The sequence below is a fragment of the Zea mays genome, chromosome 4, assembly GCF_902167145.1.
Source record: "Zea mays cultivar B73 chromosome 4, Zm-B73-REFERENCE-NAM-5.0, whole genome shotgun sequence".
NCBI classification, from domain to species: Eukaryota; Viridiplantae; Streptophyta; class Magnoliopsida; order Poales; family Poaceae; genus Zea; species Zea mays.
The window spans coordinates 4,078,336-4,086,800 of NC_050099.1; the positions used below are offsets into that span (position 1 = coordinate 4,078,336).

At 40.3% G+C, this 8,465-nt stretch overlaps 1 long non-coding RNA gene across 3 annotated transcripts; it reads left to right on the top strand.

Annotated features, from left to right (window-relative positions):
- The first annotated feature begins 3,667 nt into the window (after window positions 1–3,667).
- LOC103652727 (uncharacterized) lies at window positions 3,668–6,746 on the top strand. Of its 3 annotated transcripts, none has more exons than XR_565032.3 (4): window positions 3,668–3,851; window positions 3,936–4,772; window positions 5,586–5,718; window positions 5,797–6,746. It is a non-coding gene; the product is annotated as an uncharacterized lncRNA (long non-coding RNA). The 3 variants fall into 3 exon arrangements; XR_004857655.1 differs by having other exon boundaries at window positions 3,936–4,334; window positions 4,588–4,772; window positions 5,586–6,746; XR_565031.3 differs by having other exon boundaries at window positions 5,586–6,746.
- The last annotated feature ends 1,719 nt before the right edge of the window (window positions 6,747–8,465 follow it).

The window sequence follows — 8,465 nt, forward strand, 5'->3', positions numbered from 1 at the left end:
TTGGGTTGTTGGACCGTTGTCTCCTTATAATGTAATTACTTATTTATTTTGTATAGAACTCCTGTTAAATAGTAAAGATGTGACATTCGATCCTGTGCCATGATTCATCATATGTGTGAGACTTGGTCCCAGCACACCTGGTGATTATGATTACGCCCGGGCTTTGGACCCCTAAAACCCGGGTGTTACAGAAGTGGTATCAGAGGAAATGTTGACTGTAGGTCGAAACCTAGATAGAACTGGACAACCCCTACATACTTATCTTTGCTACTCTGATTCTTTTCTTAACTTATCTTAATCTTTTCTTATCTATTTCCGCTTTACTCTGATTATTCGTACCTTTTCCTTCAAAAGACAAATGTGGGTTTCACACTTTGAAATCTTGTGCCTAAAGTGACCTTTAGGAATAGGAGACCTCATCTTAGGAACAAAAACAAACTATTTTTTTATAATTATTTGTGCCCTTGAATGTTTGTTCTTATGATACTTGCCTGATTTGGATCTTTGATTGAGTGTGATGAGTTGTGGAGGAATGTCCACAATCACATATGCATATACATATCGAAAAAAATGCTTATAAAAATAACTAGTTAAACTAGGTTATCCCTCATTAAAGTATCTAGCCTAACAATATCCATCTCATCTTAAAAGATTTTATCCTACACTCATAGATCCATCTTATGTGAAAAGATCCTAACTTATCCTAATTAAAATATATCTTATCTTAAAAGATTTTCTCTTATCTTAATAGATTCATCTCATCTTAAAAGATTCTACCCTATCCTTATGGATTCATCTTGCCCTAATTAGCATATTTATCCCACTCTAGAATAACAACCATGAGCTAACCCAACCAATAGAGCCTTGATGGATTGCATAATCTATTAACCCCCACCTGACCAACCAGATTTTGACCTACATCATGTAGTCCATCTCACCCATAACTATTCTAACCATATTTCCCCAACTCCGATAATATACACTAAACTCGAATCAATGAGCTCAAGACCGGAAAAGGAAAAGATCAACCCCGTCAAGGAAGGAGAGAAGTCAAACTCGATCTTTGGATGCACTACCACCCATCACGGAGTTCTTGCTCACCATAAACTTTCTTACTCAAACGATTCTTGCCCTAACCTACCCATCTTTTATCCTACATAATTAGGTGGCTATACATATATATATATACCTATGCATTCTTAATCACCAGCTAATTGTGTTAAGGACTTGAAAAAAAATATTTTGGTATTAAAACCAACTATATCATAGACTTCAAACCAATCTCTATGTATCCCTTAGTAATCTCGGGGACGAGATTATTTTTAAGGGGGGTAGGATTTGTAATACCCAAATTGTAATTGTTATGAGATAATGAAAAAGGGGACACAATTTCACTTCATCGATATGTGAGTTTGACTTTTATGCATCATCACATGTGAACACCATCTTTAAAAACAAGTAATAAAAATATATACTACTAAATTATGCATCATGCTGGATATTGTTTTTGTGTGTGCATTTTGTGATAAGGAATATAGTAAAAAAAAGGGTCCAAAGTGGAATTCAAAACTTAAAAGAGATTCTAAAATTTAGAAAAGAGAAACAAATAAATATTATGTGATATAGAAATATAAATAATATATAAATATATCTCCAAATGGGAATTTTCATGGCACAATATAATCTAAGGATAAAATTGTCACAAGTTTGAATTGAAACTAGAATTTAAATTTGAATTTGGAAAAAAGGGAAAGGAAAAATGAAAAGATAAAAGAAAAAGTAGAACTGTGCAGTTTGGGCCTAAAGCCTTCACACCTCGGCCCATTTCTCCTCCTATTTTTCCCTTTGCGCGGACCAACCAGCAGAAACAAAGCGCTGGCGCTGTCACTGCGGACCCACTCGCCAGACTGTTCTTCCTCATCGTAACAACCGGCGTAGACCGCATGTGATCCTCGCCGCGATTTTCGCCGTCCGGTTCCCTCCGCACGGACTTCGTCGTGGTGCTTAAAAGCCGAAGCTCTGCGACCCCCTTCCCTCCATCCACCAATTCGAAGCTGCACCGAGTCGTTGGGAACCTCGCTTGGCGCAGAGGGAGAAGAAAAAATGGTGCTCACGCCGCCACCGTCGCATGCGGCAATTCCTGCCGTTCGGATCCCAGGGTGGTGGTCGGAGGCGATAACCAGTGACCGGGGATCGTGCGCAAGCTTGCTATCTGGCATAAGCGTCGCCCTGGACCAAAGAATTTCTCGCCGCCGTCCATTCCTCCTCTGGAATCCGCTGACCACCGTGGGCAGGGCTGCTGCCACACCAGAAGCTGGTATGAACCCTCTCCGCGTGTTCGCCATTTTCCCCGCTAGGTTTTGTACCAGATAATTTCAGGTCGGGGTAGTGCTCGGGGCCGATTCGGGTTGCGAACGCCGCCGCGGGCGCTTCTACGCCATTGCCGGCCGTGGTTAGAGGGAGGATGGAGATGACGCTCGGGCCGTTAGATGTGCACCGTGCGGCTAGGATTAGAGATGGGGGGAAGAAAACCCGTGTGCCGTCAGATCGGGGCGGGCGGTCGAGATTTGGCCTGGATACCCCCCTTCGCGACTCGGGCGGGTGGATGTTTGATCGTGATCCGAGGGTCACGATTGATTCTCAGTGAATTAAATCTGGGTCGCTGCTTGGGGATCTAACGCTTGTCGTTGAATACCGCTTCGGGTTAATGCCCGATCTAATCTGGCCCATCGATGCTGGATCGGATGGCCCGAATCTCTCCGTACCCTTTCGTCGAGCCGAAATTGTAAAAGAGCCCCTCCACTTTTCAAAATTCAACCCGCCATCTAACTCAGAATAGTCTGAGTCTTGAGAAGTTTTACACCAGAGCCCCTGCACTTCTCTGTTATAATGCGCCCAATCCAGAGAGAGCTTAAAATAGGAAATTAATATTAGAAACCGATTTTTAATACAAAAATAAATCTAGAAACTTGTTTAATTCATAGAAAATTTATTTTAACTCCTTTTTGATTCATTCCAGTTGTATTAATTGTGTTTTAATATTGTTTATCACCTAGTGACTCTATTTAGACATGAAACATAGATTAAAATTCACTACAACACGAACAACCCTATAGCAACACATACATTGCAACAAAACGGTTTATGCGTTGCAAGAAATTAGGTAGCAACGGATGCTACAAACACACATTCATATATTGCAAGAAAAATGAACTAGCAACGTTTACCATGTGTTGCAAGTGTCATACATAGAATATCCAAATTACCTAGCAACGTTTGTCATGTGTTGCAAGGGTTATTCGTAGTATTTATGTCACCTAACAACATTTGTCATGTGTTGTTAGTGTCATCCATAGTATTTGTGTTACCTAGCAACGCTTATCATGCGTTGCAAGCATATATGTAGTATTTATGCAAATCAATATATTGGTTTTATTACTTACAAAGTACTCCCTTTCGTCTCAATTTATAGATAATTTGATTTTTTGGCACCAAGTTTGATTTACTCATTTTATTAAAAATCATAATTACTATTTATTTTTATTGTGGTTTAATTTTTTTATACTTTCGTAAATTTTTAATAGGATGAGTTAGTCAAATTTGGTGTGAAAAAAAAACAAACAACCTATAAATTTTCTCTGTCGTCGGATTTGTAACAGCACCTACCAACTCATAGACTGGACTCTTCTAGAGCCTCCGCATCGCAACTCACAGGCTCGACTCTTCCAGCCTCCGACTCCGCATCCGCCTCCCCGGCGGAGCCTCTCGCCACCGCACAGCCTAGATCCGCCCAGAGGAGCTCAATCTCCCCCTCGAGGCCCCAAAACGAGATCCTCTGCATTCCTGCATAGGTACTTCCGCCACACCCCACCTCAGACAACATGGGGCCATCTTCTCGCCATTCCTTATCTTCTGTTCCCCTTTTTCTGATTCAGGCGCCTCATCGTTCCTGGCCTAGCACAGATGCAGACGGCTGCTTCGTTTGGGTATGCGGCGGGACGGGGACCTCGGAAGCGAGCTACAACGACGTCCCCCCCCCCCCCCCCCCCCCCCCCCCCCCCCCCGCACCGATCGCCGCCGTGGCCCTGGCTCGGGTGGCCACCAGGAGATCTGTCCTCCCTCCCTCAAACGACGCCTCCATCTCCTCGCATTTCCTTCTCCTTTTCCCCTTTTCAAACATTCAGGAGCCGAAGGTGCCAGCCACCCTTTGCTCGGCGCGTGTCCCGGCGTAGCTCACGACGCATCCTCACCTGCCTGCACCGAGCCAAGGAGAGTCGTTGGCTATGCGCGTTAGCTCCGCTGCTGGGTGGTCACCATCGTCCGAGCACAACACAGTGGGTACCATCCTCTCACTGAATTACTTATAGGAAGCCTCATCATGTAGTTTGTGCGCTACTAGGGCGAGATCCACCTGTTGTGATGATGCTCTATGGCGCACATGTTTCTTTTTTATGGGAACCTCTTCTTAGTAAGTGGGATGGAGAGCTTTGGTGGAGTTTAGCAGGTGGTCATCTGATGATTAGGCGACGATAAGGAAGTTTTTGATGAGTTGCTAACTGCTAGGTTTGGGAGTTTCTCTCATTTCAGGATGCAGACAGATTGAGGATTCTTTGTTTGTAGAACGCCATGGATGAGAGGCTGCTCATGTTTGATGTGGTTGATGACGTGTGGACAGTGCTAACATGATTGTTCGAGTTGGATGCACACGAGAGCCTTAGGTGGTTTGGACATGTCTTCGAGCCAAGAGTTGAAATCTTGATGGGATTATGTTGGTGAGGCTTTGCTCTCTTACAATATTTCATTCGAGTCCTAGCAGGTTTAGCTTTATGCTCCTTAAATCTTATTATGAGTGTCTCTTTAAATAAGAATATAAGTATGTCTGCTAACTTTTAGTCTCAGTATGTGTATGTTGAAATAATTTTTGCCATTTGCCATTTATAATTCTCTGTTGTAAAAGTTGATTTCTAACATGTGGAATTTTGTAGACATCCCAATTAAAATGTCATGTTAACATAATTAAATTTACAAAGCTAAAGTTATTAAAAGAGGTCTTGAAAATCCCTAGCAAGCACCAATGCATTATAGCTCCTGAAGGTCTTTTTTTACTCGCTCACCATCTTTTTCAGAAGCACAAGCTGCAATAGTAACTACCTTTAGCTTTGTTCACAGAGTAAAATTCTTACTGTCCTTTCCTTTTTTAGAGAGAAGAATTTCATTGTTAGGATGTGTAATTTATATATCAATTGTACCATCTCTCTTTTTTATTTGTTCATTATGATGTACCCAGCTTTGATCTGTAACACATAGCAATGAGTAGAGTTTGTAGACTTAAGAATGGTTTATTTATGAACTACCTATGCATTTTTCTGCAAATTCTAATTTCATTTGATCATGAAGATAAGTTGTTTTCCTTAATTTCTACTTCTAATGCTATTGTTCAAATCTGTTTCAAAATTTCATGAAGCGTAAAAAATGTTCTATTGTTTGTATTTTATTTGCTGCACTTTTGCTTCCACATCATAAAAGATAGGCATTAAACCATTTACTGCTTTTGTACATGAACATAAAAAGAAAGACTTGCGCAGGGGCAGATCTTAACTGGAATACATATACGGAACCCGGTTGGCAGCAGAGGTAGTGCCCCGGTGCGCCGCGCGCAGGGGCACGCGACAGCTACAAATATTCGGTGGAGGACTGGCTTAGGAACCTTGGATGCAAGTGAGTTTTCAATTCTTTGTAAGAGAATTCGAGTTGTGTTAATTTTTGCTTTGCAGACTCCAAATGTCATGGTGGCAGGGTGATTGGAAGGAAATTTGTTGAGGTGGAGATGGACTAGACCAAGGCTAATATCAAGGGGTACCTGTGAGGGAACAGGACTACACTGGATTTGGCTCCCGTCTCAAGAGTAAAGTGTGTTTCAGCAACCTGCTAGCCGGCCACCAAAGGACCAATTATCTATTTTTGTTGATGTTAATATATTAAAATCTGGTTATAGTAAATATACATAATATGCTGTCATCTAGATCAATACACATATATGCCTTTGAGACATAAATATGTGTCATGATTCAACTTTCATGAATAGTTTTTCTCAACGACTCGCATACTAATGATATTAGCAAATTATTTAAAATAATAACCATGATATACAACTTATATAAATTATTATGTTATATTTGTACATTTTAGCTAAACTATTTGACATCTAATATAATTGTAAGTTCATAAGCGTAGATATATTTTCTAGATATGAGCTTAGCGGTAGGTAATTTTGCTTATCTATTACCGTAATAAGCTTGATGACTGAGGTAGACATCTGATTTATATTTAATCTAACTGTTTCTCTATGTGAATGGATACATATATTAACTCAGGTAGCACTACAACTAGCAATGTATGGATGAATTGAAGGAAGTAAAAGAAGGCAGACAATCTTATAGAAACTCTGCATATTGAAACCGCCATGATTGGCAAAGAAGTTGGATGCATCTTTGCATTGGTGTGTTCTTATCACCAAGCAGTAATGTGAAGCAAGTTCATTTGTTGACTAAGAACGGATCAACACAAATTAGTGAAGATTTTGTTCACAAGAGATGCAGGATGGAGAGGTGGTAGATTTCAATATGGCTTTGATACTATTTTTTCCACTTACAATATTTTGTATGGAACAAGAAAAAACAATGTATGTGGTTACTATTGTAATTCAAGAATTTATTTCTAAATAATAAATATATTTGTTTATATTTTGTTTATGAGTTTGGTATAATATATAATTTTTCAGCTACATTGATTATATTTGTATTCAAATTAAATTATTGTAATAATAATATTTATTACCTAGTTTATTTCTTGCAACACATGGAAGCGTTACTATAGTCCTCGGATATCCATTGTAGCATGGCAACACTTAACTCTTGGTTTTACCAACGCATGTATAAGTGTTGTTATAGATCCTAGCAACGGTAGTATAGGCAACACATAATTATGTGTTGGTATAGACCTTAGCAACGCATATATGAACTTTTTGCAACACATATATGCATTGCTAAATGGGTGGTTGTTTTGTAGTGATTGTTTATTTAATTTATTTCGTGCCAAGAACTTAATAACTTAGGAAATTAATAACTCAATAACTGTAACTCCGTTTTGATCCATTCTAGTTGCATTAGTCTCATAATAATATTTACTATCATCTGGTAACTTTGTTTTGTCATGAAATATAGGTTAAAATGTTGCACTTAGTCTATTCTATACTTAACCACGTGGATCTTCGGAAAACCATAACTCCATAACCGTAACCCCGAATTTAGCCATTCTCGAACCCACGATCTTGTAGCAACACGTAGATTATTATTATTCAGTTTATTCTTATGTTTGGTGTAATGTTAATTTTTGCCTATACAATGTTTGTTTGTATTGCTACGACTAGAGCGAGGTCACGAGTCATCTGAAGAGCAAGTTGGTACCTGGAATCTCAAGTGCCAGGCAAGTTGTGCCCTTGATCACTTCTTTTTACCCAGCCATGTTCTAATTAATCATAATGATCTGCATAGGTTAATTTTGATGGGACCCAATAGGTTACCCTAGTTTGATTATCTTTATACCTTGTTACCACTGAACTTTTTGGGTAGTACTTGCTAGTGCTTTATGTGGTTTTGGGTATGAAGATACATTACTCATGATTATACTTTTGTTATCCGTTGTTATTTATCGTTCATGATAAGATCATTATGTTAATTGGAACATGGAGCGACCACCCGGGAAAACAGTGCTACCACAAGGGTATAATGGGACGCCCTTGGCTGATTAATTAGGAAAGCTAGTGGAGGACTACCTTACCCGAAAGGGGCAAGGGCAGTAGGGGAGTGGTCAGTGTAGGGAGGCCCTCGGGAGGATTTTGCTGCGATGGCGGTCCTGCAAGGGAATTCCTGCATTGGAGCTTCCTATAAACTGTAGCGGGTTTTCTGAAGCTAGTGGAACTTTGTAAAGGCCTCGTAGTGTTACCCTGCCTCGCCTCCTCGGTAGAGGTGTATGGGAAGTCGCGATCCCTTGGCAGATGGGTAACATGACTTGTGGGTAAAGATGCGCCACCTCTGCAGAGTGTAAAACTGGTATACTAGCCGTGCTCACGGTCATGAGCAGCTCAGACCCTCACATGATTAAATTATGGAACTTAAACTCAATTTGTCATATGCATTGCATCGCAGGTGATGTTGTTACTTTTGTTCTACTACTTAATTGGGCTGGTATTTACTTATACTTAGTAATTGCTAATAAAATTTTGACCAACTTTAAAAGCAATGCTCAGCTCTAACCATCCTCTTTGGTAAGCCTTACACTTCACGTGAGCTCCCACCTTTGGCGAGTTCATGCACATTATTCCCCACAACTTGTTGAGCGATGAACGTATGTGAGCTCACTCTTGCTGTCTCACACCCCCCCACAGGTCAAGAGCAGGTACCACA